At 43.8% G+C, this 13246-nt stretch overlaps 1 long non-coding RNA gene across 2 annotated transcripts in view; it reads right to left on the bottom strand.

Moving 5' to 3' along the window:
• Positions 1-8984, bottom strand: part of LOC104970622 (uncharacterized) — a 70330-nt gene extending 61346 nt beyond the window's left edge. For both annotated transcript variants that reach the window (XR_009493787.1, XR_009493786.1), the window contains exon 1: positions 8516-8984. This is a non-coding gene — a long non-coding RNA (uncharacterized lncRNA). The remainder of the gene's footprint in view (positions 1-8515) is intronic.
• Positions 8985-13246: the final 4262 nt, after the last annotated feature.

Here is a 13246-nt window from a genome sequence, read left to right as displayed (position 1 = left end):
TTTACAATGTTGTGTTAGTATCAGCCATACAGTCAAATGAATCATACACACACACACACACACACATCACTATTTTTTTTGAGGTAATGCTCAAAATCCTTCAAGCTAGGCTTCAGCAGTGCATGAACCAAGAACTTCCAGATGTACAAGCTGGATTTAGAAAAGGCAGAGGAACCAGATATCAAATTGCTAACATCCGTTGGATCATAGAAAAAGCAAGGGAATTCCAGAAAAACATCTACATCTGCTGCACTGACTAAAGCCTTTGACTGTGTGGATCACAGCAAACTGCGGAAAATTCTTTAAGAGATGGGAATACCAGACCACCTTACTTGCCTCCTGAGAAACCTGTATACAGGTCAAGAAGCAACAGTTAGAACAGGACGTGGAACAACGGACTGGTTCAAAACTGGGAAAGGAGTATGTCAAGGCTGTATACTGTCACCCTGCTTATTTAACTTATATGCAGAGTACATCATGTGAAATGCCGGGCTGGATAAAGCACAAGCTAAAATCAAGATTGCCTGAAGAAATATCAATAACCTCAGATATACAGACGACACTACTCTAATAGGAGAAAGCAAAGAGGAACTAAAGAGCATCTTGATGCAAGTGAGAGAGGAGAGTGAAAAAGCCGGCTTAACACTCAACATTTAAAAAACTAAGATCATGGCATCTGGTCCCATCATTTCATGGCAAATAGATGGGGAAACAGTGGAAACAGTGACAAATTTTATTTTCTTGGGCTCCAAAATCACTGCAGATGGTGACCGCAGCTATGAAATTAAAAGACACTTGCTTCCAGGAAGAAAAGCTATAATGAACCTAGAAATCATATTAAAAAGCAGAGACATCACTTTGCCAACAAAGGTCCATACAGTTCAAGCTATGGTTTTTCCAGTAGTCATGTATGGATATAAGAGTTGGACCATAGAAGGTTGAGTTCCAGAAAATTGATGCTTTCGAATTGTGGTGCTGGAGAAGATTCTTGAATGTCCCTTGGACTGCAAGGAGATCCAACTAGTCAATCCTAAAGGAAATCAATCCTGAATGTTCATTGAAGGGACTCAGCTGAAACTGAAGTTCCACTACTTTGCGCACCTGATGCGAAGAGCTGACTCACTGGAAAAGATTCTGATGCGGGGAAAGTTGAAGGCAGGAGGAGAAGGGACGACAGAGGATGAGATGGTTGGATGGCATCACCGACTCGATGAACATGAGTTTGAGCAAACTCCAGGAAATGGTGAAGGACAGGGAAGCCTGGTATGCTGCAGTCTATAGGGTCACAAAGAGTCAGACATGCCTCAGTGACTAAACAACTATTTTTTTTTCAGATTCTTTTCCCTTATAGGTTATTACAAAATATTGAGTATAGTTCCCTGTGCTATACAGTAGGGCCTTGCTGATTATCTATTTTATATATAGTAGTGTGTATACAGTCATTCCAAACTCCTAATTCATCCCCTCCTTTTCTCTTTTGTAACTAACTGTAAGTTTGTTTCCTATGTCTGTGGGCCTATTTTGGCTTTGTATATAATTTCTTTCTTTTTTTTTTTTTTTTTTTTAAGATTCCACAATGTAAGCAATATCATGATGTTTCTTTCTCTGTCCGGCTGACTTCACTTAATAGGACAATCCCTAGGTTCATCCATGTTGCTGCAAATGGAAAAAAATATTTATGGATTCTTATTGTGAGTCAGGCACTGTGCTTGGACTTGAGCTTTCAAGGTAATGAACAACTTACTGACCAGAGATGTATGAATACATCTATTGTTACCCAAACATTATTGACTTGAGATGTTTCAACATTCACTTACAAAACAAATCACCGGCCACAGGCATTAGCTTCTGCAAAAAATCTCCTGGTCAGTAATGTGTTAAGAGGTATTTTAACTCATGCTCTTGACTAACTCAGTCCCAAGATAGGCAGACAAAGGAATAATTGGAAATAAATACACCCTTTCCAATACTTGTGTGGATAAGAGAAAGTTGCAGCTATATCCTTTCCATTTACTCTGATCCAAGTAGACAGTGCTCAGTGTACAAAGCCTGTACTTACAAACAACAAACCCACAAATGACATCACTCCCCTCACTTGGCCCCCAGGTGTCACTCACAAAGACCCCAGGGAGTCCAGAAATTCAGGCAGGATGCTAAGAAAAGAACTAGCGAAGAGGTCTGACCCATGGGCACACACACCAGCAAGTCCTGTCTGCCCAAGGCATGACCCTGCCCACAAACATTGTCCCGGAAAGGGCATTTGTGGTTTCTGCAGCTCCAGGCTCTAGAGCCTGCTATGTCCCCAATTAAAGATTTGTCCAGAAAAAAAAAAAAAAAAGATTCATCCTGGGGGTTAGAGGGCAAAGAGTCATGAGCTTTAGCACATTCACATCGCTTTTCTCCCAACATCTGGTCAAGAGCATTGTCTAGAGGAAACAAGAGTGTGGTTTGGAGGTTGGGGAGGGGAGCGAGGGAAGACGAAGCAATGACGGCAGCTCGGTTGATTGGGTATTAGGATATGTCTGGGACAGATATCCCAGTGCGACCCAGAGGATACTAGAAACGTGGAAAAAGGTGAAAACTAGTGCAAACTTTTCCTACCTCAGGTATTTTAAGACTGGCCTATTACTGAAAGTATACAACACCTTCTCTATGTTCCATCCTGTACAACGTGGAGGCGTGCCCTCAAAATGCAGAACTTCATCTGTCATTAATCAGACTGGTTATTTTTTAAAATAGTATTTTAGTCCCAATTAGGCACCATTTCTCATTGGAAAGTGTTCTGGGTTTCAAACAACAAACTCTGAGAACATCACGCATTCCTAGATTTGGGGGACCACCACCTATGAGTTATTTTTCTCTACTGAGAAAAATGAATTAAATGACTTTACTAATTAGCATACATTTATTTAAACTAGGATTTCATACAGTCCCACAAATGGATATGTGGGTAAAAATTAAATCTCACAATTACAAATCCTTTCTCAAGCTTTCTCAGTTCAGTAAAGTTTTGGCTACCACCAATTTATTAAGTGGATTCTTAATCATATAAATATAGTTATTAATGAGCAGGCATTTTACCCATGCATAACTTACACTGTGCTATTGGTATAATAAAGTAGACATAAAATTAAAAGTTCTTTGAGTGCAGGGCCTGTATCAAAATCATGTTTGCAACCCAAAAGTGGCCTGACATATAATAATCATTTATTATTGTTGTCATTTAGTCACTAAGTTGTATCTGACTGTTTCTTGACCCCATGGACTATAGCCCACCGGGCTCCTGTGTCCATAGGATTTTCTGGGCAAGAATACTGGAGTGGTTTGCCATGCCCTCCTCCAGGGGATCTTTCCGACCCAGAGATGGAACCCAAGTCTCCTGCATTGGCAAGTGGATTCTTTACCTCTGAGTCTCCAGGGAATCATTTAGGATAGTTTTACTGAATGAACTAATGAATACATTAATTCTGTAAGTATTCAGTAAATGTCTTTGAATAATATAAGAAATGAAGGAGAATCTGTATATTATTTCTCCTTTTTGTACTATTTCGTCATAGATAGTGGAGAAGGAAATGGCAACCCACTCCAGGATTCTTGTGTGGGAAATCCCATGGACAGAGGAGCCTGGTGGGCTACAGTCCATGGGGTTGCAAAAGAGTCAAACACAACTTAGCGATTAAACAACATCATAAATATTTGACTATATATAAAAATCTACTGCTAATGAACAGCACCTCTTCCTTTTTGTTGTTGTTGTTGCTCTTTTTACTGAGAACTTCTCTTTTATAGCACAAAGCACGCAAGTTATTAAGGTTTTGTGGGTTTTCTTTGTTTTACAGCCAAGTCCTCCCTTAGCATTATTTTTTTTTCCGTGCCTCAAATTTTCTGACCTCTTTAACATCACATGACCTTCTGTAGGCATTAACTTCCCTGCTCATGTCAATGAAATATCTTTCCCTGGAGGGAAAAAAGTTCATGTGGATCTGGAAGAGTCCCTAATATTTTGTCCTTCCATTTAAAGGAATTTCTATGCCACTTCATAAAACGAGGCAAACAATCTTCTACAACAAAACCTTGGAGATGGGTTTCATGTGAAATAAAAGGAGTTGATAAGGAGCCAAAAAGCATCGTGTTGATAAACTGTCCCGTATCTTAATGGAGATTAGATTCCCATTTGACCTGGCTTTTGGAGCCCTTTCTTTAATCACGGTGTATTTGATATTCTCCTCCTTGAATGAACTCAGTTTCATCTGTGGCTTTGGTCACAAGAGTAAAGAATCGCTAACTAACTGTTCAAAAAAAGCCCAACAATTCTCTCTGACTGATCCCAGTTCCCAGCGGCAGCGTCCACCGCCTGGCCTTCCATCATAGACACTTCAAGCCTGACCTCTGCAGGTGGATAACTGAAATGCACACTGCCCAATCAGCTTTGGGTATTTCTTTTTAAAATTCCACCAAGCTCTGAAAATTCATACTATGTACAACAGGAAAACTGATATAATACTTTGGACTTCCCTTTCATTCTATTAGTAGCTTTTTGAAAGTAGCAACCACTTGATAAAAAAGTATTTAAATTACGTCCGCAACATACGCCCGTCGCAGTTAGCCAGTCATTCTTTTTGCCTATTGAGAAAAATCTAAATGGTTTGGATGAACTGTGATCCCTAAATCACGCAGGTTTAAAAAAAAAATGCCCTGATCGGTCCCACCTTTTTCTAATCAAACAAATTACTCTTTGTCCAGTGACCAAATCCCCTTCTTTCACCAAGGCACAGCCCAGGTTGCCATGGCTACCTTGAATGTCTATTTACCACACAAGGGATCAAAGCCAGGAGATATCCACATACACACTTAGCCTTAAAACTTGCTGGAATGTCTGAGGATAACATGCAAGTATCAATTAAAGGATTTGCTCACAGCCTATGAAGTCCCTAGTCAAGCAAACTACAAGCACAGGTCCTAACAAATGGCAAGGAAAAGCCAACTCGAAAAAACTATTTCAACACAACCAATAAAGATCTTTAATCTGACAACAAGCCACGATTATAAAATTCCCTGCCAAGGAGAGACAGTAGAGAATAAATGAAAATTCTAAGGTGTGTTGAAGATACTGGACCTCCAAACCATGTGCAAAAACTTAAAAACCCTATGGTATCTGGTGAAAGGACCATGTCTCAGATACAGACTTTAAATTCTGGTTAGTTTCAGTATCTGTCTAGGTGATGTCATGAAAATGACAATGGTGATGTCAATGTTGGGACAAATGAGAACAGAAATGCCTTTTACACTTTTATAGAGTTGACTTTCAAATGAAGAAAACCATAAAACATACTTGGGACAATATATGCTGATTATAGAATAAGAAAAGGGAAGCTGTAAGAGAGTTGCCTTTAATCCCTCCACTCACTGGCCATTCTGAGCCTGTGCAAGCTGTCTGTCTTTCCGGCTGGGTAGCATTCATCTCAGGCTTGTACCTACTTTGCCTTGTATCTCTCTACTTCACCTTTCTCTGCCTTCACCTCACCATTTTTTTCTATGAGGATCAAATTGCCATTTCATTCTCTCCTGGGGATATGGCAGAGAATAAATAGATCGTGTTTGTAAAGGACTCTCTAATCCTCAAAGGAAAGACTAATACAAAGACACTCATTATTAAACCAGATGTCCTTGGGCATTTTAATTGGAATCTGAAGAATGCAAAACTGATCAAACTGAGTCACAACTTCCTTGTAATAGCACTATCCCAGCCATGCAAGAATTTAGCAGCTGCTTAAAGCGCTGGTTAATACCTCATTCTTTCCCTTCATGCTACGGGCAACTGCAATGATTTCAGTCCATCAGAAATAGAGTGAGCACCCTCTTTTCTTGGAGTGTTTCCTAAAATCATCACGTATTAAAAACCCAAAATACATCTGGTAGGCAACGTTGTCTGAAGAACCTGATTTTTCCCCCTAGCTCGAGAGACAATTATTTGGTCTTCTCATTTGCAGGGACAATGGGTGGTGTGCCATTTGAGGAGGGCATCTGCAGTTGTGGGAATGCCACAGGCAAACCTGTTGTTTTTGGCTGGGCTGCTTGAACAGGTGGCCGTGCCTTTCTTTTTGCCTGGGAACACAGCAAATTCCTGCTCAAGGAAGTTTCAGAAGTTTCCCATTTATGATCAGTGGGCAGAGAAAGGTTGGCACATGCTTTAAAATGACTTCCTGATAGAGGCAAATCAGGTTCACCCTCTTCTTTTGGCTCAACTCAGTGTGACCTTAGGAATCCTCAAAGAACACTATCTCTCTGCACCAGTTCTTCTTCCTCCTACCTGGCAGAAGGCAAAACCCCTCTGAATCTCATGGCCAGTCAGGCAGCTTTCTAATTCTGCTGGCTACTTATGGCTACCCACTGTGGCTAGTCACGGGCGGGGGTCTCTTGGCTGCCACGCCATTGTTCAGAGTCTGTGCAGCCCTGGGGATGGATCACTCCTCGGGGAAGAGATTGGATTTCGTTGCTGAGCTGGTGACACATGGATCTCTTTGATAGTTAACCCTGCAAGCCCAACTGGAGCTGCCGGGCTGAGATGACAAATTTGCGGGTGGGTGCGAGTCACCCCACCTGGACGAGTTTCTCCTGAAGAGAAACTCAAATCGAGTTGGGCTTAATCCAAGCCGGTAACTCCACCATCTCATTCCCCTCCACATTCCTGTTGCAGAACAATGTGTCAGATTCCCGACTCGCTGGAACTGCCTAGATTCTTCCGAAGAGCCCTGACTCCACCCCCCACCCCACTTCTCTCCCTGTCATCCCACCCCAATCCACCCTCTTTTCAAGTACCAAACAGGCCAAAAAAATTACTGGACATACAGTTATGGGATGAAAAGCTGCCCATTCATTAAATGACTGAGTTACTCCATGTGTACCCTTAAAACTTCATGACTGGGCTGAAGTCCAATTTATGTGAATGCCACAAGGAGCAAGGCATGGGAAAACCCGTGCCAAGCTTCGGACAGCATGCCTCTGGCATCAAGGAATTGTGTGGGAACAGGGATTCTGAAAAGTGAGTTCAGATACCAAGAGGACAGGTGGCTCTGCAACGGATCAAATGACTTCTTTGTTCCAGCCCAGGACCTTTGTCAAAAATGTTTTGCGTTCCTTTTTCCTTTGGCTAAATCCTTTCCATTTAGGCTTCTTGCTTCTTTCCCTCATCCCATCGGGCAGGACTGCTCAACAGAAAAAGAAGGGGGGTCAAACCGTGAGTTTGCAGAACTTGAAACTGATCAACGCCCCAGTCTCCAGCAAGAGGAAGAGCAATTCACTGGAAACACACAAGTGCTTGCCAGTGTAAGCCTACTTTTCTGCACTCACTGCCACTTGCTTAGTGAGCAGGCAAGGAGGCAAGAAGGCAGAGAGTCTTATGGAAACCTGATTGTACACAGGGGGCTCTGCTTCACTGCCCTAGACTACAGGAAAGGGAAAGTTCTAACCCCCTCACTCCAGCCCCGAAACAGAAAGTTTGCTCCTAATGCAACTCATTTACCCCAAAGCGCACGGGGTGGTGAGTGCACAACCCACTTAGAAGAAAAAAGTGCAGAGTTTTCCTAGTGGTAACATGGACGCTAACTTTTCCCACCCACATTTACTTAGAGCTGGCAAAGTCAATCACTCCTCTTGGAGTTTTCTGCCCTTGCCAGCCTACTAGCATGTTTTTCCAGTTTCTCTGCCCCTTATATGAGTACAGATCTTGATACTGAAATATTGACATAAGATTCTTCTATAACTTTGGTTGTTATAAATCACACCCTTTTCTTGGCTTTGTACACACTCACTTTTTGCTTTTCTTACAGGCAGAGCTATAAACCTCGACTTAGGCTGATAAGAAATTTTATCATCATGCCCCGCAGCCACGGAAGAAGCTGCTGGTTTAGAATTCTTTTCAAAGACTCATGGAAGTAATCCCCGAGCCCTTTCTCGGCTCACTACTCTCAGGGCTGTCCTCTCCTGTCCAGAAGCAATAACAGTTTCAAAACTGCTAGAACAGAAAAACACAATTTTCCTGGAAGGACTGTCTGCTCACTTCGGGCTGGTGCCACCTTCGCAGCCATAAACACAGTAAGTGCTCAGGATGGGGAGCCCAAACGAGGTAAGAGGCCTCCCTCAATTCTTTTTCAGGATATTCCGTTGTCTTTATTCTCACCCAAAGCACAGGAAAGAGGCTCAGAGCTTCAGATGGATCCCGAACAATACCTTCCAGCCACCGCAAACTGGAAGTGATTTACATGTTCTACGAACCGCGTTTAAGCCTTTTACAATGACTGCCTGACATCCCCAATCCCCATTAGAGGCAGAAGTGGGGGGAACCTCAGGAGATCTGCTTCACGGGTTACTTTAGGAAAAGGCAGCCTCGTTCTTCCGCCAAATGGAATCAGTCGGCCAGGCATCTGCTCATCCGGCCAGCCCTCCGGAGTCACATCCCAGGGGTCCCACGCTGCGCCCTCCCTCTCCACCCGCCCCTGCAGCCCCCGGAGCTCACCTGCCTCATGTTTCGAGTTCCATCACCCATCCAGCAGGGAGCGAGCCGCCTGGAAGCCACGCCGCGGTCTTCCGAGGGGAAACACCAAAGCCAGCAGAAGCCCGCAAGACAAAAGCAACTCAGCGAGTTCGCCAGGCAGCTGAGAACACGTTTTCTTCCCCTTTTTCCTTTGATCTGTTGCTACACGCACTCTGCCCAAGACAACGTCAAGTTTCTCAAGCTTCGCTTCCCAGCCTATGAAAAGTCGGGCGCAGGGAAGCGGGGACCGCCTGGCTCTTATTTCAAATTGGGTCTCAGAGACGTCGTAGGTGGCTGGCGGGGGCCCCGGAGGAGCCTCGCCAATCAGGAGAAGGGGGTGGGCCCTGGGAGCCGGAGGGGCTGCCTCCGCGAGGATTAGAGAGCTTTCAGGATTTCAATGACTGGAAGCAGCTGGAAACAGCCTCCCCAGCTCCCGGAGTAAAAGATGCGTTCTATTCTTATCTCACAGCTCCGGCTCGCCTCAAAGCTTAACTAGTTTAAGGCCTGGCCTTTTAAGAGCTCCCTAAAAGCACGCAAGCATTTGAGAGGGACAAAACGACTGCAAGCAGAAAAGTGTCACACGCAGGACCCAGGCGGATTTCGAAAAGGGTATCTCGCACCGAACACTGGGGAGGGAAGCTAATTGTTACTCAGAACACCTGAACCGAAACCAGCACTCGGGGTGGGGCGGAGGATGTCATCCACCTCGCTTCCATATAGATGAACTGTGCATCTGTCTAAGAGACAGATCTTAATGGTAAAGGGCACACAAGTCTGCTGAAACATGGCAAATGAATGAGAATCTTTACCCAATAAGGGCCCAAAGCACAATTTTAAATAAAACTGTTATTAGAAAAATAGGCACTGAGGTTTGGTTAAGAAGAAAAAAAAAATTAAAGACGTGTGTCTACCTTTCACTCAAGTTCACCTTACCTACAAGGTTGATCTGATGAACTTATTCAGAGACAAGCTGGACAGGATCTCAGTAAGAGATCTTCTTACACACTTAAACCCTGGAGTTTTAAGTTTGTGATTTAAACGTAAATTCTTTGAAAAAGAATTTCCAAAGTTTGCTTTCTGTATTTTCTATACACAGGAACGCTTTTCAATTCTTAATCAATATGGTCTCAAGGTCACTCTGTCTTTTGGATGGAAAGGAAAAATAACCAGCACAAGCTGAGCAAAGCTTTTTCCAAAGAAGTGGCAAAAATTTTGTGAGAATAATTCAATAAAGAAAAAAAAATTGGTATCAGAGGGGAGAAAAAAAAAAAAAAAAAAAACCCTTAGCAAATCAATGAATGAGCAGCTTCCAGCCTATCATCTGAATGGATTCAGTAGATGTCAGCTCTGCCCGGTTCCAAGAAAACTTGGCAGCCCCATATCTGGACATGGAGGTCCATAACCCCATTCCAGCCCCCCACCTTAGCAAGGTAAGGAACCACCCAGTGACACAACCAGACTTCAGTCCTCTTCATGTATTTACTACAGAGCCTAAACCAGGGTTTCTGAGCCTCAACCCTATTGACATTTGGGGTCAGATCATTCTCTGTTGGGGGGTGCTGTGCTGTGCACTGGGGGATGTCGAGCAGTGTCTCTGGCCTCAGGCCACCAGATACAAGGAACCCTTCCACAGTCATGACAATCAGTAATGTCTCCAGACAACACCAAGGGAGAAATCATGCCCAATGGAGAATCACTGATGGACTTTGAAATACTCGTTTTCAAAACCAAAACAAAACAAAACAAAAATACTGGTTCTCCAACTTAACTGTCCAGGAAACTTCTGGGGACATTGTGAAAAATGCCAGTCCCTGGGCCTGTGACTCCAAGGGAATTTGATCAATAGGTTTGAGGAGGAGCCTGGGAATCTGCATTTTATCCTGGTGCAGAGGGCTCTGATTCACTTCAAAAAAATACTGTACCTGTTCCCGCCCTAGGTATACCCTGAGCCCCAGGACACAGGAAATTACCCAGGGTTGCTGCCTCTAAATATCACCAGAGTGAAGTCCCAAGGCATATCTATTTATCACCTTCAACAGAAGCTTCTCACGACTGCATTTGCCTTCTGCTGTCATCACCTCCGAGGAAAATATGAGTTGGGATTTCCTCTCACAGGCTCTGTGCCCTGTCAAAGTTTCATCCATCTTTCCTCTCCTTTGGCCCATTCCTACTGCATCCTACAAGGTCAGAATGTCAGCACTATTTTGTGGCTTCCCCAATTGTCCCAAAACAAAGTAATCCCTTCTCTTCACTCTGTAGTTTATAGACACTCAGTGGTATGCTGGTAAATGTTTAACAACCAGCTCTTTAAAAAACAAAAAGAAGCCAAGATTTGTCATCATTGCTGTTGTTTATCCACTCAGTTGTGTCTGGCTCTTTGCGACCCCATGGACTGTAGCCGACCAGGCTCCTCTGTCCATGGGATACTCCAGGCAAGAATAGTGGAGTGGGTTGCCATTTCCTTCTCTAGGGATCTTCCCGACCCAGGGATCGAACCCACGTCTCCTGCCTTGCAGGCATATTCTTTACCGTCTGAGCCACCAAGGAACAGGCTTACACCCAGATATTTTTTTTCTTTAAAATCCTAAAGTAAGTCATGGTGCACATATGTCATGATCTAAACTTTAGCTTTGAAAGGGGAAAATCCCATGGATGGAGGAGCCTGGAAGGCTGCAGTCCATGGGGTCGCTGAGGGTCGGACACGACTGAGCGACTTCACTTTCACTTTTCACTTTCATGCATTGGAGAAGGAAATGGCAGCCCACTCCGGTGTTCTTGCCTGGAGAATCCCAGGAGCGGGGGAGCCTGGTGGGCTGCCGTCTATGGGGTCGCACAGAGTCGGACATGACTGAAGTGACTTAGCAGCAGCAGCAGCAGCCTATATTTTCACAAATTAGAGTTTATAATTATGCTGCATTTTTACTCTATGGGACAGCACCACTTTTCACCTTGTCTGAATCCTTTGCCAAATTTTGTAGTGTAAATATTCCCTCCTTTTCTGCAGTAAGGACCCTAAACACAGAGGTTAGAGGAGGTACACTGAGCCAGGAGACGGTAAGCACCAGCTTGAGCAAACCATGCTACATCTCTGCTGTTTTACTTCCATGTGGCACTGTAATCACATCTTCTTCAGTCTGTCTCTTCTAGGAGACTAGAAAACTCTCAGGAGCAAGAGTGATGTCCTATTCATCTTTGTAACCCCAGATACTTTCACTGTACCCATGCACCAACAGCACAGGAGGAAGTCAACAAACAAAACGTGTGTGGAAAGGGAATGAAACGCTTTCCTGAGCTATGGACATCAACGGGACTGCAGCCACTGCCACATTACTAAAGGGAAAAGAATCTCTTGACAAATTAAACTATTACAGTTACCTTTTATTTTTACCATAATTCAAAATCTGTCCTGCACTTATGAAAACAATAAGCATAATACCATTTTAATTTATTTTTTGGTCATACCATGTGGCTTGCGGTACCTTGCTCCCTCTCCAGGGATTGAACTTGCGGCCATGGCAGTGAAAGCACTGAGTCCTAACCACTGGACCACCAGGGAAGTCCCCATAATACCATCTTTATTCTAATACTCCCATGTCCAACCAAAGTCAGAGTGCAAGAGAAGAGATGAGCCTCCTAAAACAGAATCTTAGCTTCATGGACATATTTGTGAGACAGTCTATTTTCTACATTTTTATATGAAGCCATCACACAGTTCTGCATCTACATAAAAAACATCAGCTCTAGATGACAAGGTCTCTGGGAGAAATGTGTTCGATAATCTCTGGGAGGTATATGAAAGGGCAGTTTCAACAGAGACTCAGACACAGAGAACCGACTTAGGGACACAGCGGCGGGGGGTGGGGTGAGGAATTGCAAGAGTAGCACTGAAGTATATACATGAACATATGTGAAACAGACAGCTGATGGGAAGTTGCTGTATAACACAGGGAACTCAACCCAGTGCTCTGTGACAACCTAGTGGGGTCGGATGGGATGGGAGCGGGGAAGGAGGTTCAAGAGGGATGGGACATATGTATACCTATGGCTGATTCTGAAGGACATCAGCCCTGGGATTTCTTTGGAAGGAATGATGTTAAAGCTGAAACTCCAGTACTTTGGCCACCTCATGTGAAGAGTTGACTCATTGGAAAAGACTCTGATGCTGGGAGGAATTTGGGGGCAGGAGGAGAAGGGGACGACGGAGGATGAGATGGCTGGATGGCATCACTGACTCAATGGACGTGAGTCTCAGTGAACTCCGGGAGTTGGTGATGGACCGGGAGGCCTGGCTGATGCGATTCATGGGGTCGCAAAGAGTCAGACACGACTGAGTGACTGATCTGATCTGATCTGATGGCTGATTCATGGTGATGCATGGCAGAAACCAAGATAACACTGTAAAGCAATTAAAAACCAAAAAAAAGGGCACTTCCACCAGTAAGAGATACCATGATGGGTTGCTAGTTCTCTCTTCCATCTTCTCATTATGCAGAAGGACAGGAATGCCTACAGGGGTGTTTTTAACAAACACTCCTTGTAAGTATCTACTATGAGCCAAGCATGTTGCCAGGCACTTTACAAATATGCACCATTTCATCTGCACCAAAATATAAGAACAGACAGGATCGTTGAAGCAAAGTTAAAAAACCAAAGGTCTGATCAGGACCAATTGCTACAGGAATTAAACTTAAGTGTTTGAAGTGAGAATTACTT

This window comes from Bos taurus, unplaced genomic scaffold, assembly GCF_002263795.3.
Source record: "Bos taurus isolate L1 Dominette 01449 registration number 42190680 breed Hereford unplaced genomic scaffold, ARS-UCD2.0 contig_X_unplaced, whole genome shotgun sequence".
NCBI lineage: Eukaryota > Metazoa > Chordata > Mammalia > Artiodactyla > Bovidae > Bos > Bos taurus.
The sequence above is the reverse complement of the archived record's forward strand: the minus strand, read 5'-3'. Positions and strand labels throughout refer to the sequence as shown.